The 18,065-nt window shown below is 38.5% G+C and overlaps 1 protein-coding gene across 1 annotated transcript in view; it reads right to left on the bottom strand.

Annotated features, from left to right (window-relative positions):
- The window catches only part of SNTG1 (syntrophin gamma 1), a 709,360-nt gene that overhangs the window by 358,087 nt on the left and 333,208 nt on the right, over positions 1–18,065 (bottom strand). Inside the window, exon 3 of the mRNA XM_089678410.1 lies at positions 10,849–10,890. The gene's annotated coding sequence lies outside the window, so the exon portion shown is untranslated. The remainder of the gene's footprint in view (positions 1–10,848; positions 10,891–18,065) is intronic.

Below are 18,065 nucleotides of genomic sequence, written 5' to 3'. Positions count from 1 at the left end.
TGGCAGGGCTCGGGCGGGAGGAAGGGTTTAGGAAGGGGGGCGGGCTCAGCAATTCCCCCATTCCCCCAGCAAAGTACCCCCATTCCCCCGTGCTCACACGCAACATGCACACAGGTCCCTCACGCCTATGTTAATGGTGATCACACCACACATGGGAGGTATTGCCACGAACGTCAGAGTGAGAGCAACAATTCAAGCACCAGACCTCCTGTGTAATTCTAAACTAGTAACTTGTAAAGGCTTTTAAAATGTTGCCTATGAACATTTTTAGGTACCATAATTTGGCACCAAATGGTATACCATGGCTGGTGTGGGACAAATTCAGATGGTGGGGGGGGGGGCGCCCGATTTTAGTCTTGTCAGGGAGGGGGGGGCAATTTTAGTCTTTCCTAGGGCAGCACAAAACCAAAGTACTTCACTGAATTTATCAGCATGTCTTTGGAGTGTGAGAGGAAACCAGAGTACCCGGAGGAAACCCACGCAGGCACAGGGAGAACATGCAAACTCCAGGCAGGTGGTGCGGATTTGAACCAATGACCTTAGTGTTGCCAGACGGAAGTGCTAACCATTTAGCCACTGTGCTGCCCATGCCCACATTACACTACACACAGGAAACACCATAGTCATCATGAGTTTAGCTGCCACTTGAGACCAATCTCTCTCTCTCATTGCTTACTCCAAGATCCTGATGCTCATGGATTGTTTCAAGAGAGCCTACAGTATTTCTTTTTTTTTAAATGGTCTACAACTGTTTCACAGAAATCTTTTCACTTTCTCAGTGTTCATGAATAAACCTCACATTGTTATAAAAATATATATTTTTTTGTTTTTAAGATTAGGAAGAAACAAACTACATTCAATCTCTCACCCCAAAAACGACCTGCCTGTATCTCTGAGGAAAGGCTTTGGAAAGAGTCCACAAAAAAGGCTATCTCATCCAAATCACTGATATTTAAATCATTTGCAAACTCATGTAATATAGCAAATGTGCTATTAATGTCTGTCATGCCACCAGGGACCCTAAGAGCTCTTTTCCTGCATACTTGCATAACTTCACTCTCTTATTCAGCATTGACTATTTTTAATCCTTATGTTCCTAGCACTAGTAAATAGATAGAAAGATATATTATATGTACTTATTTTTAACTTTTTTCTTTTACATTTCTTTAGTTACTCCCTAATTTCCAGGCCAATGATGTCATACATTCAAGGAGTCTTAAGGAAAGGAGGAGGGTTTTTTCTCAGCTAAGCACACCTTCTTTCCTGATCTAAGGGCAGATGGATTCCAGGAAGTAAATTCTACCTGAATCATCTTCCCTTACTTAAACGTTGACTCCAGTTTAGTGGGAAAAAATAGCAAATAAAAAAAATGTATTATAGCGTTCACAATTACAACTCAATTCATATGGCAATTAAATGTTAATAGAAATTTTTGTCTAGAAAATAGAAATTACCTTTCCTTTTCAATCTGCAGCACTGTAATTTTCTGTAAATTGCAATGCAACATGGTTACCTGGAGGTGTTCTGTACACAGATTGCGTACACAACGCTCCCTGAAAACATAATTTCCCGCTTCAATGATTGGCTTACTCATTTTCCCAGAAGTCTGCACTAAGGTATAAGACAGATTTTTGGCTTCCCCTGCAACAAAAATATCATTTTTGGTGAGATATTCCCAAAGGGAAATCACATTTAAAGGGATGCAAACCTTGCCAATTTACTCATTAGGGCCCTGCAGGTTCAGCAGCTGAATGATAATTATGAAATCACTCCCATACGGATTCACTCTGCACATGGACACAGACAAAAAAATATCAATTTCTTCAGAATACAAAAGGTAGGAATCTGCAACAAAGTTTGTTAAAATCCTTGCAATGTACATAGATCACCCCGAGGGAAATAGAATACATGAAGGTAAAAAACCTCTAGTGTTTAGAACCACTTTAATGTTGGTTGAGCTGGTTCCAGATCCTCACTTGGCCCTATTGATTTTACGACCTCACAGCTTAACACAGGTTGAATATAAACTATTTCTTCAAGTGACAACTGGTGCACAAACCACAAGCCTGGAAGACTAACTTTCTTAATATCGTAGAAACCAAAAATAAAATCACTAAAGCCATAATCTACTGTATGCTAAATAGATTACTAGATATTGTTGAATATTCTGCTAAATTGTGGCAACCTTGGGTACACCACTTTCTCCCCCCCAATTTGATGAAACCCTACTGCTACCATAGTAACCAAGAGACCTATATAAGAACAGTGGGGTGCTACAAACAATGAATATAAACAGAGGTATAAGAACACAATCAATTAATACGTATTATGGCCCAAATAACCATAAACATATATGGTGAGTGCAGACTATAAATATTACACACTCAAACAGGGGTCTCATGCACTGTAGTGATTTCAACACAGTTTAGTGGATAGTGTTCACTATATCCTGATGAAGTCACGTGACCAAAGTGACGTAACGCGTAGATAGTCCAGTGGGAGGAGCTCTAGCGACTGATGACTTGACGTCATATCCGGCGCGGGCGCCATCTTGGTGCTCCTTGTTCCTTGTATGCAGTACACCCTTTGAGTGGTGTGAAGGCCTGATTTTACTGAAGTAAAGTGTGAGTAGGATTTTGTTCCTTTTAACTATTTTTCCAAGAAACGGTTTTACACTATATAAGCTTTTCTTGCCTTACTGGTGACCATTCTGGAGGGGCATATATCTATACCACCTACGATCCAGGATAGAGACAAGAAAGGGGTCCCACCATCATTCCTTGAAAGATCCATCCAGCTCCAGGAGAGATACTTACTATATACCAAGGCTCATTGGTCCTTAGGGGCCTGGGCAGGAAGGTGAGGGGGCACTGCACCTATTGAGGATTGGCACCTAGAGTTCACATCTGCATGTAATTTATAAATACACATGGACACTATCCACTAAACTGTGTTGAAATCACTACAGTGCATGAGACCCCTGTTTGAGTGTGTAATATTTATAGTCTGCACTCCCCATATATGTTTATGGTTATTTGGGCCATAATACGTATTAATTGATTGTGTTCTTATACCTCTGTTTATATTCATTGTTTGTAGCGCCGCACTGTTCTTATATAGATCTCTTGGTTACTACGGTTAGTTGTGTGGTTGTGGCACTTCTAGTGCTGGCTGCTTAGTGATATCAGCATTCCTAGTGGCGCAGGAGACATATTCCAATTATTTTGTATTCCTACTGCTACCATGACCTCTCCTAATGCTTTTCCCTCCCACATGACCTGGCCTACCTACAAAAGCGACCATGGGTTGGTGCTCTGGGTCCCCTCCATTTGCCTCTCTCCCTCCTCTCTTACTCAAACCCTCTCCCTCTACTCTGACTTTCATGCCCACTTTACACCTAAGAGGTATCTCAGTATGTTTTGCTGTTCAGTTTTTTGTGTACCCTAGAAACCTACCGACTTAGTGATTTATAGGCGGATATGTAGGGGATTGGGCATTGGCTCTCCCAGCTCTAGCCTGTTTACTTCTTGCATTATGGGATACTCACTGCTTGTATGATCTGTTACACCCCTGGACCTGTTCTGTTCATGCTTCAGATGTACCTTGTACCAAATACTGTTACTTGTTAAATGTTCCTTTACGTCTTGAGCTGGTTACATTATTTGTATGTTACCTCCCTAACACTTTCATACCAATAAACAATTTTAACAAGAAAAATATTTCATGGACAGCTGATGTACATTTTAATTATTATCCTTAATGCATATGATGGTCAAAAAAATAACAGATCAAAATGATCACGTTTCCAGTTCACCCAGGAAAGAGTAAAAGCTAAATTGTTTATAGTAAGGTAGCTGCCCTGGTAACAAAATGCATTGCAAGTAGCAATGATGGATAATTAGGTGCAGTAAGTGTAGCTTCCATAAGATAGGCAAATATAATATCTAATGTAATAGCCTAACTCAGGGTAGGGTATACAAGGATTTCACTTCCATTTTCAATTCTTATATAATTCTGTTTGTTTTTCTAAACATAGGCTAGCAGGAAGGAATACACAGCACCAATCAGCCTTGTTTTCTTTGGCTGTTAATCTATGGGAATTTCCTCCATGTTTAAAAACTGCAACTGAAACCATCTGGTTTCGATTTGTTTAGCTTGTAGCCAGTGGGGAGCAAATTAAAAATGCAATGCCCACTTTCATTCTATTTTCCCTCCTTTTTCAATTTACCATTTTCACTTTTATGCAATGGCTACTGAAAAGGCATTCCAGAAAAAAATACATTGAAAATAGAACACATAATATAAAATTTAGTATTGTTTAAAAGAAGGATTAAAATCTAGTTAAAAACTGACCGGAGAAAGATTAAAGCTTCATGTTTTATAAGTCTCTGAATCAGATTGTCTACACATGCACACATCCTTAGTAAGCTCAAAATTGTATATGCTTTCAAACCATATTAAAAGGAATTGTGCTACTATTAATAATATGACTTTTTGTACATAGGAATTTTATCTTCCCTCAAATTATTTTGCTGGGCACATCATGGCCTACATTTATTAAGCAAGCACCACAAAGAAATTGGTGCCATTGGCTAACCTCATGTAAATTAAAATTGTGCTTTCTGACACCCACATTTACCTGTTTTTAAAATGAGGCTCTGATTTCATTGTAACATCAAGCCTATGAAAGTGGTCAGAAAGTGATGGAGATATAGTATCATTCCAAGACCTGCTGGCCTCACTTTCTACAGCACAGTGCAGCTTCTGCATGTGTGCTAGAAGGCAGTTGTGAACCTGCAAGCCATCACAGCCAGCTTCCCACACTAAAGATGCTAGTTCTGGGAACCTGAAGACTGGTGAAGAGCCAGTTCAGGAGAGGACAGCACACTCCTTGGACAGGTAAGTGTCCTTTTGTTAAAAGTCAGCAGCTATAGGATTTAAAACTACTGACTTTTAATTTTTTTGTTCTAGAGTAAAGAACCTCTTTAAGCCATACCTCCCAACTTGGTGAGATGGGAAAGAGGGACACATTATAGCACAAAGTATGTAGGCAAAGGACATGTCCCTGCCACACCTCCAGTGTAAACTATGAGAATTTATGCGCAAAAACAATTATTGGTTTACCAAAAGCTGCTTTTCTTTTCATCACTACTTTTCAGTTATTTTGCTTATACAAAATACCAAACAAAGTAATTTAAACAACTTAGGAAGAAAAAGTGATAGAGGGATTTAGTTCCAAAAAAGGGGCAGTTGACAGATAGGGTTAAGTTGCAAAGGGCTCACACACACAATGGCCACAGAATACTTGGCCGAACGCCAGTGAATCCAACTAGTAATGAATGTATTCATCAGACAGTATACACATCATACATTCCAGCTCAAAACCATCCTCTTTTGTAGAACTGGTGCTCAAGAACTTCCCAGGGAATAATGAGTGACTAGTGAGACTAGAATAAGATAGAATAGAATAAGCACCTATCTACAGCACGCTCCCCATATTATCCCCTTAGATAGGCTAAACATAAAAGTGTGCCCAATGCAATGTTTAGGTGCTAGGCCACTGCCAGAGATGTTGTACAGCTGTGGAATTGTGCCTGCATGTTTTACTGTCCTCCAGCATCTATAGCCTACTTAAGTCAATGCTCATTATTTTTAATCACAGAATCATAGAACAACATTGATGAATTCAAATTAGAACACATTAACTATACTATTGCATCTCACCTACCCCCAAGAACTGATTGATTTGTTGTACTCGTCCAGCTAAACAGGGTATATGTCCACACTGTTGACCATACTGGAGCTTCACTAGATGATAGCATTGATCACAGTAATTTAGTAATAGATATTTTATTATTACATTTTTGGATAGAATATTTTGTTATATTTATTTTATCTTAGTAATATAAACTCTAACTACTTGATTTATAATTCAAATCATCTTGCACAAAATCAAGAAATATTTAATTAACCTTCTTAATTATATTCCAGTGTGATTTACAGTAACATCATGTTTTTGTGCTTAATGTCAAACCAACCTTTTATATGACATCATCATGCTTGGTAAGAAGGAAGCATGCACCAAATGGACTTCGAGATTTTATAGTCAGTGTTTAATGATTGCAACTGTGCCTGCTCATTTATAGAAGATTTATTTGTAGCTACAGGAAGACTTTTTATAAAAGCACCACCCTAAATCATCTGCTTTATGGTTTCCAGATCTCTAACTGATGTCACCCACAAAAATTACATGCTTGACAGGTGGCAAAAAATAAAATAAGTTGCTTTAAAATTCTTCAAACAAAACTAGAAAACTATCAGACATATACTAGGAAATGATCTGAAGACTAGCTAAACAGAATTAAATATCCTTAGACAGAAGAAATAGTAGAGGCATGCAATTTAGATTTCCTCTTTCACTGTCAAAGTTAATGTTTTTAAAATGTAACTAATAAAGAAGTCATACTTAACTGTTCTGTGCAATGGTCTTGCAAAGAGCAACCCCAATACTCCTCTTCTTGGGGTCCCCACCAGAACTGCTGGCTCCTCCCCCTGCCAAGCACCCTCATAGGAAGTCACTTCCTATAGGGGCACCATGTGTGCATGATCCGAAGCAGAGGGGTTTGCATCTATTCAGACACATAGCCCGGCTTGACCCCACCTCTCCCCCTCTGCTTACAGGTTTTGACTGACAGCAGAGGAAACCAATGGTTTCCGCTGCTCTCATGGGAGTCTGTGAGAATGGGGAAAGGGAAGAAGAGCTGCTGCAGACGCGCACAGCACTGGATCTAAATCAGGCTCAGGTGAGTATTTAGGGGGTCTGCTGGGGGAGCTACTATTTAAAGGTTTTTTACTTCAATGCAGAGAATGGATTAACATAGAAAACCTTTTACTTTTACAACCACTTTAAAGTTCAGAACAAGACAGTTTGTTTGTTATAATATTTCATTGTTTTTATCAAGATTTGCATGTCCATATAATGATTGGCCTCCATGCCAGATGGGAAATGTATGCACAGTATTGTCTGTCTCCTATGATGGTATAATAGTGGTTGGTGTTCCTGGGGAATCATAAATTGGGAGCCCCTAATCCTTTTCTAAAGTTCAATTCTCATGCATTACTGCATAGGCTTGGTGCTGGAATGGTGACATCACAAGTTAGTACATGTAAAGTAAATTCTATGGGCTTGGAAAAATCTGTATGCAAATGGATAGAAAACTGGCTGAAAGATCATATTCAAAGAGTAGTGGTTAATGAGTCATACTCTGAATGGTCTAGGGTTGTCAGTGGTGTACCCCAAGGTTCAGTGTTGGGACCCTTACTTTTTAATATATTTATAAACGATATAGGGTCTAGGATTAAAAATCACATTTCAGTCTTTGCAGCTGACACCAAGATCTGCAGTGGCATAAAGTCATTACAGGATGTCTTCAACTTACAAGCCGACCTCAATGCACTGTTTAATTGGGCAACTACGTGGCAAATGAGGTTTAATGTTGATAAAATGTAAGGTTATGCACTTGGCAGCTATGAATATATATGCATCATACATACTAGGGGGGATACAACTGGGGGAATAAATGGTGTAGAAGGATCTGGGGGTTCTGGTAGATCACAAGCTTAATAATGGCATGCAATGCCAAGCTGCGGTTTCTAAAGTGAGCAAATTCCTCTCTTGTATTAAAAGAGGTATAGACTCCAGAGAGAGAGATATCATATTACCCCAGTACAAATCATTAGTAATACCTCATCTGAAATATGCAGTTCATCTTTGGGCACCAATTCACAAAAAGAACATTGGGGAACTGGAGAAAGTACAGAGAAGGGCAACCAAACTGATACAAGTCATGGAGGAGATCAGCTCTCAGGAAAGATTAGAGGAACTGAATGTATTCTCTCTTGAGAAGAGGAGATTAAGGGGGATATGATCAACATGTATAAATACATCAGTGGTTCATATAGGTGTAGAGCTATTCACCCTGAGGTCATCACAGAGGACAAGGGGGCACCCTTTACATCTGGAAGAAAAGCTATTTAATCACCAAACATGGAAAGGTTTTTTCACAGTGAGAGCTGTGTAAATGTGAAATAGAATCTCTCAAGAGTTGGTTCTGCCCAGCTCAGTGGATTGCTTAAAAGAGACCTGAATATTTTTTTAATGGTTGAACGTCCTTCTTTTTTCAGCCAGACTATGTAACTATGTAACTATCCACAGGAGGCTTAAAACAAGGACAAAGCACCAAGAGGATAAAATGTCCCCCTTTCCCTCTATTGAGACCTATATGTGGGGTGCTATCAAAACACTGAGCACCTCAAAGATCTGTTTGGCACCTGCAGTTTTTGAATCAGGAATATTGGCTCTTAATTGGAATCAGAGATAATGTCAGTAAAGGGGATGTGGTTGGTGAACACTACTTCTGAAACGTCTTTCCCTGCTGAAGTTGTTGTTTCTGAAAATGACCTTAACAGGGTGAACTGAATGAAGGGTACCTATGACAATTTAACATCTAATGAAAGGACAGCATTGAGAGAATTGAAGGAAGGTAGAATTGTGATTATAAAGAAGAGCGATTGCTTACCGAAACAAAATGAATCAGTCTCAAATAGACTTTCCTCAAGAACAGACATACGTCTTTATATGTCTCAAAAAGATCCATTTTGTTCATTGGCATGAAGGTAAAACCCTTCAGCAAAAATCTGATGTGTCTGTTTTCGAGTTGAAAATCTGAGAGATTTATTACCTTCATATCTTTACATCTACTTGTTGTATAGTCTAGATATACGTCTATTTTGACATTCTGGCCTTCTCCAACTCCACTGGTTGTCCTAATCCTTTTACTTTTTTTCATTCTGAGCCTTGTCCCCTCCCTCCTTTCAGGATCCCTTTGAAGGAGATACCTCCTCCCTCCTTGGGGAGCCTTCTTCTAAAAAATCTTTGTCCTTTTTCACTTTCCAAGGAAGTGGCCACTGTCCGTGATCTTGTTCTTGAAATTTAATTTCTTTTGACTTACTTCTTCCTCTTCTTGGGGTTATAACAAAGATCTACTCTTTTATTTAATCATCTAAATCCAATTTAAATCCCTTTTAAACTTCAGGTTATTTTAAGTTTATCTATTTCTTTTTTAAGGAGGTTATTGTGTTTAGTAAACTCTACTTTATCTTTATGAGGCTGTGTGTAAGTGTGGTGTGTAGGTGGTGCAGGCTCAAGTTTTAAAAGTTGACAACGTTGTCAATCTTTTGTTTTTAATGGTGCTTGGAGGATGGTTTAGATTCCATCAATTTGACATGCATGTAATGTTTTGATGCTGATTTTTCAATAAAGCATTACGCTCTTATACACCACAGTAGGTCCTCTTTTATAGCTACTTTGTATATTGGTGATCCCCTTTAGTTCACCGTATGTTGGTTTAGGCAGCTTGGTCTAGATCATGAGGATCCCACCTTTATTTGATGGTGAGATGGTGGTAGGGTGATAAAACATACTGTATACTAATTTACCGATGTTCAAAACTCTTATTTTATGTAATTGGAGTACAAGCAGACATTAGCTTGGGTAAAAAACACATTTTAAAATGATTTGTAGATGCATAGATATAGGCAACTAAATTTGCTGACAAATTTGAACTTTTAGGCTTCATGCACACAGGGCATTTGTTTAGCCCCTCTGAATGGCAGAACCCCTGGCAGGAGAAAGGTGGCTTAAAACTCTGTAACAGCCACATATTGCAAATGTTTTAAAGCGCTGAGCAAACTGTTGGCGCTAAATAAAACCTGTGTAATAATAATAATAATTTAAGTGCATTTAGGCTGGTCGAGTATTTGAGCATTAATAGATTCCTCTGGCCAGAATACTAATTTCTGGCTATTAAAATGCATTAACAATCAAACACTAAGTGTACCTAAATGTTAGATGTGTTTAGCATTTTTTTAGCTCTTCTTCTAAATGTGCCTTTGATGGGGTTTTTTTTTTTTTACACCTGTAAATACTTCTCTGCTAATATGCCTGTAAATGTCTATGCGTACTATAGGCTTACATAGATCCAACTCCGACCTACTCCTGATGAGTGAGTTGCCTACTCAGAGCTGATAGGGAAGCTCAAGAAAATGAAAGAGGAGGGATGCCACTTGATATAAACTGTAAAAGTCCAAATTTGCACACAACTTCAGCTACCTATATCTCCGCATGGATTGCATATTTTCAGCCAATGTGACTGTCACTGAAGCTTCATCTTAAGAATTTTTTCATTTTATACTTAATTTGAAATTTTCAGGTGACAGTTCTAATAAACACACATAAAGTTGTTCATTATTTATTTCCACTCTCCCAGTCTGTGTATGAGATTCTTTTTTTTAATGATTAGACATTGAGCTATTTGCCTGGTATTGAGCTTTAAAGTTCCATTACAACTTTGCATAATGTATGAGCAAAAAACGACATTACCATGATTAGAAAAATTTACATCAAAGTAAATAAAAATACATGTGCATGTAACCACATGTGAAAATGCATGCAATACCACATATTACACACATATAGGTTTGAGAGTGTCTTAAACATAATATTAACCATGTTACACTACTTGTCATGTTATAACATGTTTATTGTTTTAGAAGCAGAGTCATTTTTCAGAATTCAAACCACATACAATACTTCCCATATTATCCATTAGAAAATGTATATATTTTTGTAATAATTTTTGAACACAAGCTGCTACATAGAAGTTACATTTTTATATTAACAAGATTAAACAAATCAACCAACCTCTCCATTTGTTTATCTTCCCGTACTGACCAAAAGGTAAGATATAGTTAAAGTAATTTGCAGAGAAAAAGTAGAACATAGCATACCTTTTGTGGTGAGTGCAACATTAATTCTTCGGTCTGGATCATCTGCAAAGGAAAAGGAGAAAACAAAGAAAGGTAAGAAGAAATAGAAAAGCATGTTTCCCCCTTGATCACAGAAACAAAAAAAAAAGTATAGGTAGAGATGAAAACAAAAAAGTTTTAGGAATGTACGGTAGGTTGTGATCCCTTAAAAGTCACAAATATATTATGACTTAATTCTTTTGAAAATTGAACTTTTCTTATGGATCTTTATTCAGTTCAACTCTACCATTTTTTTATTTTGATGTATTTATATTGCAGCTCCACTTAAATAAAAGTGCATATTCACTCCTGTCATTTTTCAAAGGCAAGAAAATACAGAGAGAAGCTTAAAATGATACGTAGAGAAGTCTATTATTTTGAAGGGCATGGATTAGGAATAATAAACGTGAAATTTGCTTTGAACAATGGCACACCAGATATACAAAAAAAGTTAGTGACACCAATATCTATAATATATTCTGTTCCTTCACCTGCCATTCTGGTAAGCGTTCCAGAACAAAATTATTCACATTAATAATTGGCAATAGGGGAAAAGTAAATTTTTACTAGACTAGCAAAAAATAAACAGTGGTCTGCATATTGATTCTGCTGAGTTGGGGACAAGGGACTTGAGTGACATTTGTCAGCTCAACCATAAAAGTAATCCTTTGGTCTAGGAAGAAACACATGTGAATATCTTCAAAATGGAATGTCCAGCATTTCAGATCCACTGAAATGTAGCTTTATTTAGGTAGACAATTTAAAAACATTGTGTTTTGAACTTTACATTCTAGTAGCTACAACAAAAAAAGGAATGCATCCTTAGAAAAACCAACAACCTGAAGGACTTCCAAAAAAAATGAAAACCATGAATGGAATCAAAACTGCATGATACATTATATAATCCTGGAAGTTTGACTGTTGGATCAGTAACAAGATAACTCAAACAACATAACAAAACAAATTAATATTTTGACATATTTGCTTGCAATGCCCAATCACAAGCTAAAATTAGTAGACAATGGTACAAAGTAATTTGAATAACTCTGGGCTATGGAAATTACCATGAACAGATACCTCAATCAATAATAGCATATAGAGTTAAATAAATTATTAAACAATTAATCTAAATTTGTGAAAAAACTCCTGCTGCCTCCTTAATAAACACATAAATAACTCGCAAGAAATCAAGGGCTCTTTGAAAAGGTCAGGTGACAACGTGCTCCATCAGGGTGCAGGTAACGGCAATCTGTATCAATGTTACACACTATCCTGGAGGTGTAGCTGCAACTCAGCAACATCCAAGAGCCGAATTATAGGCACACCAATAGTTGATGTGTGAGATAGCCAATTTTAATGCCTTTGGATCAGCCAGGATATATGGTATGATTTTGACTTTGTTTTGTTTGTGAGTGGCTATTGGATGGTTAATGAATTTTAACATTTTTATGGTAATACACTTTGCAAGTTCCCCTTGTTTTTGCCTAATATCTGAGGAACCATCGTTTCATTATTCTATGAGTGTATGGGAAGATTCTTCAGAGGAGTGGGGCATCCTGGGCAATCCATGCTGAGCAGTCACATGTGAGGCATATCTTTTAGAAACCTCCAGATTGAAGTCTACTAGTGTATTGGAAGATTCTTCAGAGGATTGGTGCATTCTGGGCGTTTTCTGCCAAACATTCACACATGAGGCATATCTTTTTAGTGAGTGAAACTTGCATAGTGTGAACGTGAGAAGTGATTGTTCACGGAGTGGGATAATCCTATCATTTTTCCTGCACAATTAAAACATGGCTATTCATTTATTTTGTATGGACTTTCCTATGAATTTTGTGGTTTTATATATTGTATATTTCAAATTGCTCTAGCACCTTCTGATATCTGTTAACATTTGTTTGATTTCTTGTGAGTCAAGGATACAATATAGAGATTACAAATTACAGTAACTGAGCTCACAACTGATAAACAGCTCCCCTTCTGATAAACAGCCCTCCTCCACCTAATTTCTATAGATTGCTACTCAAAAAGAAGGGTCATCAATAGTTTTAAAAACAAATGATATAATAATAAACTGCAGCACGCAAGCAACCACCAGAGGGATAGAAAAGGCACCAACGATAGTGAAATATGCAAAACGAGCATTATTGAAATGTAGTATGCACTTACATGCTATACACAGATTTGCATTATACAGTATCTCACAGTCGGACACATGTTGGACTCCCTCCGGCATCGTCCGTGAACACATTCTAATGTGACTATGCAGATATATCATGTAAGTGCATACTACATTTTGATAAAGCTCGCTTTTACATGGAACAGTATGCACCCTTTATACCCCACTGTTTGTTGTCGGAAACATCTGTCATTGACAAGTCAGATTGCGGCTTTGGATAACATTGAAGGGACCTTACATTTAAAGTCCACCTGACCATTTATCAGGTAATGGTCTACAGTACAGTATTTGGTAAGAAACTATGTGACTTTTTGCATGTGATTGAAGGTGTTGGAAAACACTTTGGGAGGTGTATATAGATCAGACATTTCTGAGTTTTTGGTTTGTGAGTGTAACCATAGTTCACTTAGTGGTTTGCATTTTTGCATTTGGCACTTTATCATAGGTTCTTTTATTGGAAACAGGTCGTATCTGTGGAACTATTCACATATGCAATTTTATACGGACATTTACACTTGTCATTATTATTTTAATATGCACTTTATGGGATTAATCTACTAAAACTGGAGCATGCAAAATCTGATGCAGTTTTGCATTAAAACCAATTAGCCTCCAGTTTAATTTAACAAGTTGAAGTTAGAAGCTGATTGGCTACCATGAACAGTGCAGCAGTTTTGTAAATCTACCCCTATGTGCTGTTATATTAGTGTTTTTTTATTCACAGTGTACTATTTAAGCATATAAGACTACACTATGGGGTTGGTTTACTAAAACTGGAGAGCGCGAAATCTGGTGCAGCTGTGCATGGTAGACAATCGTCTTCTAACTTCAGCTTGCTCAATTAAGTTTTGACAAAAAAAAAAAAACCTGGAAGCTGATTGGTTTCTATGCAGAGCTGCACCAGATTTTGCACTCTCCAGTTTTACTAAATCAACCTCTATATATTTTGATATATTTTAATTATGTTACTATGTAATACAAAGATAAATACAGATCCCAAAATTGCACATCTGTGTTTATGTTTGTATTATATAATTTTGTTTCTAATAAACACAAAATAGTTTCCAATAAACATACTCTAGGTTACCTTAAATGTATTCATTATTGTATAAATTATCAGCAAGTAATGGCTTTCTTCAATGTTACTGCTTCAAATTGCATGGTGCAAGAACAAGAGTATATGATTTTTTTCTGGAACCACATAATTCCAGAAAGCAGGTGGCATTTTTTTGTTAACTTCACTAAATCTAGCTTAAAATAAGAAGTGAGCTTTGGTTATAATGAAATCTAACAGTAAATGAAAATTAAGTCTTTTATAATGCTTGGCCTGAAGCTGTGTTTAATGCTTAAATACTAACTGCATACAGAGGTGCTTATTACATGTATGCAGACATCCGATGATAACCAGCCTGTGTATGGGGCTTAATTATTGAATTACTTTTTTATTTTTATGACTTCATTTTGAATGACTGGGATGATTAATGTAGTCTCTGTATGTCAACATCTCTGTGAATATGTGGTGATAACAGACCTGCTACTTGACATACATGATTGAAAAGATGTTCTGATACCAACAATAGTCCAGTCATATATGGCCATTCCTGTGTATGATCAAGTCATTAAAATTGGGACAACAGCTCATATGCCAGAATCTGATTGGATGTACTGCCTTTTATATATAAGCAGTTTCTGAGATTACTCTTTATCTCCAAATACAGAAAGAACCTCAAAATTCCATGACCTCTAGAAAAGCACTTTCTGATGTCAACACTTCAAAATATGTTCTGTAACTTTTATGATCCTTATATCTTAGAGAAAGCATACATCGATTCCTATATATAACTCATTTACCTTAGACAATGATCTGATTCTCTTAGTTAGTGCTTGATCCTTTAGCAAACAGTGGCAGTGTTACAGACGCTATTGATGCATCAAGTGACAGGCCCTATATGTCGGTGTTTGTCAAAGATAAAAGTGCTCTGTGTGCGTGTGAATTTCAGCAGGAGTGAAGACATTCGACATTTTATGTAAGGTTATTATTTTCCTATCCCTAGGCTCTGACAAGCTAAATGTAACGTCCTTCAGTGGCAGCACAATAACACAAAGAAACATGTACAACAATTCTCTAATACAAAAAAGCAAAAGAATATAGGTGAATACGATTGTTGCTAGGGGATACAACACAGGCTTTTGCATGCAAGTAGCTGACAAAGGAAAATAAAAAACACAAATAAAAGAGTGCTGAATGATCTTGTGAAACTATGCTTATAAGTACATGTGATAATCATTAATGGCAGGTCCGTAAAGTTGTCAAAACAAACTGGAATGTGATTCTGTCTCATCACATCCTTTCCAAGAGAAAAATGATTAAACAAAATGTTGAGTGAATGCTTGAGTGTGATATGTATGTTCCCCAAAAGGTTGTTAAATGTCCTGCCAAAAAAATTTAAAAAACACACATTAAAGAATAATAAAAGCGCAGCGTTAGGAGTAAGAGTAATATCATGCAAATATCAACAAGAAAAAAGAACAGAAATTAAGATATATACATATATTTTATACAATATACTTTTGATATACATTAATCATAAGTCTTGATCCAATATTGGGTGGCTTTTCTTAAATGAGTGATCTCATTATATTATTATAATATTATGATTTTATCCTACATCGATTTTTTTATCTACATTGATCTTACACACCTTATCACACCATGATATTTATTCCTGACATATGGCTATGCATCTGTGCATATGTGTATGTATGTGTATATACATATGTACATATATATATATATATATTTATATGCTATTTTACTGGTTTATTGACTTATTGGTTCTTGTCATTGCAATTTTTATCCATTCATGATATACTTTTTATATATTTTTTATAATTTTTATCTACTTATGATATATTTCATTCATCCATGATATGTTTTATTTAGTTATCCTTTTATCATATCATGAATACCATTGCCTGTTAATTACTGTATTTTTCTATATGTTACTATTAGAGATGAGCGAAGAAATGAAAAATTCGATTCGACTGATTCGGCGAATTCGTGGACAATATTCGATTCGAGTCGAATAAATTCGCTGTGAATTTAACTTAAAAAAGGGTGTTTCTAGGCTTCAGAGAGACTTAATATTAGTGCAGAACACTGTACCTTTAATTTAAATGCCCTTGGAGTCTGCTGGGGAAGAGAAATAATACTGTCTGTCAGTATGACATGCAGATGAGTGCCGTCGATCTTAGAATCACTGCACACTTCACTCCTTTGGCCAGTCACGGGGCCAAAACCAGTGTTTGGAGCCACAGTGTGGCGGTGGAGGCAGCAGCAATGGGAGGCCATACAGCAACCTATGACAAAATGGAAACCAGCAGGAGCGTGAGGAGACCTGAAAGTGGCACATGGCAGAGTGGGAGCAATGGGAGGCGGTACAGGGACCCAGGTCACACTATGGGCCCAGCAGCAGCGTGACCAGGCGGTACGGGGGCCCATGGCCGATATGGGGCTTGGTGGCACCTATGGAAGGCCTGTAATCTGCCAGCAACCTATGACAAAATGGACAACCGCAGGAGTGTGAGGAGATTTCAAAGTGGCACATGGCAGAGTGGAAGCAATGGAAGGCCGTACAGGGACCCAGGTCACACTGTGGGACCAGCATCAGCGTGAACAGGCGGTACGGGGGCCCATGGCCGATTTGACCTCATTCATCCCATAGTCCTGCCGACTCACGAATAGCGTGGCCTCCTCAAAGGGCCTGAGCAAGCGCAGGTGTCACACATGAGCTGCCAATGGCTGACATCTAAGTTACACAGGGAGTACCTTTATCCGCTTTTAACATCAGGAAATCTGTGATGGCCTTTAGCTGTTCGTAAAGGCGGTCTAACATATGTAGGGTTGAATTCCACCTTGTTGCAACGTCACAGCATGAGGAGTCGGTACGGGGGCCCATGGCAGATTACATGTCTGGCAGCAGCTATGTGAGGCCCGTAATCTGCCTGCACCCTATGTCAAAAAATTTAACACACCAGCAGTGTGAAGAGACCTGAAAGTGGCACATGGCAGCAGAGTGTGGCGATGGAGACAGCAGCAATGGGAGGCCGTACAGGGACCCATGAGAGACTCTGGACTTGGCAGCAGCATGAGGAGGCGGTATATAGGGGCCCATGGCAGATTAGGGGCCTGGCAGCAGCTATGTGAGGCCCGTAATCTGCCTGCACCCTATGTCAAAAAATTTAACACACCAGCAGTGTGAAGAGACCTGAAAGTGGCACATGGCAGCAGAGTGTGGCGATGGAGACAGCAGCAATGGGAGGCCATACAGGGACCCATGACAGACTCTGGACTTGGCAGCAGCATGAGGAGGCGGTATATAGGGGCCCATGGCAGATTAGGGGCCTGGCAGCAGCTATGTGAGGCCCGTAATCTGCCTGCACCCTATGTCAAAAAATTTAACACACCAGCAGTGTGAAGAGACCTGAAAGTGGCACATGGCAGCAGAGTGTGGCGATGGAGACAGCAGCAATGGGAGGCCGTACAGGGACCCATGAGAGACTCTAGACTTGGCAGCAGCATGAGGAGGCGGTATATAGGGGCCCATGGCAGATTAGGGGCCTGGCAGCAGCTATGTGAGGCCCGTAATCTGCCTGCACCCTATGTCAAAAAATTTAACACACCAGCAGTGTGAAGAGACCTGAAAGTGGCACATGGCAGCAGAGTGTGGCGATGGAGACAGCAGCAATGGGAGGCCGTACAGGGACCCATGAGAGACTCTAGACTTGGCAGCAGCATGAGGAGGCGGTATATAGGGGCCCATGGCAGATTAGGGGCCTGGCAGCAGCTATAGGAGGCCCATAATCTGCCAGCACCCTATGTCAAAAAATTCTACACACCAGCAGTGTGAGGAGACCTGAAAGTGGCACATGGCAGCAGAGTGTGGCGATGGAGACAGCAGCAATGGGAGGCCGTACAGGGACCCATGACAGACTCTAGACTTGGCAGCAGCATGAGGAG

This window comes from Staurois parvus, unplaced genomic scaffold (assembly GCF_062004578.1).
Source record: "Staurois parvus isolate SC_StPar_1 unplaced genomic scaffold, SC_StPar_1.0 ptg000205l, whole genome shotgun sequence".
NCBI classification, from domain to species: domain Eukaryota; kingdom Metazoa; phylum Chordata; class Amphibia; order Anura; family Ranidae; genus Staurois; species Staurois parvus.
Note: the sequence above shows the minus strand (reverse complement) of the source record. Positions and strands in the feature narration are given on the sequence as shown.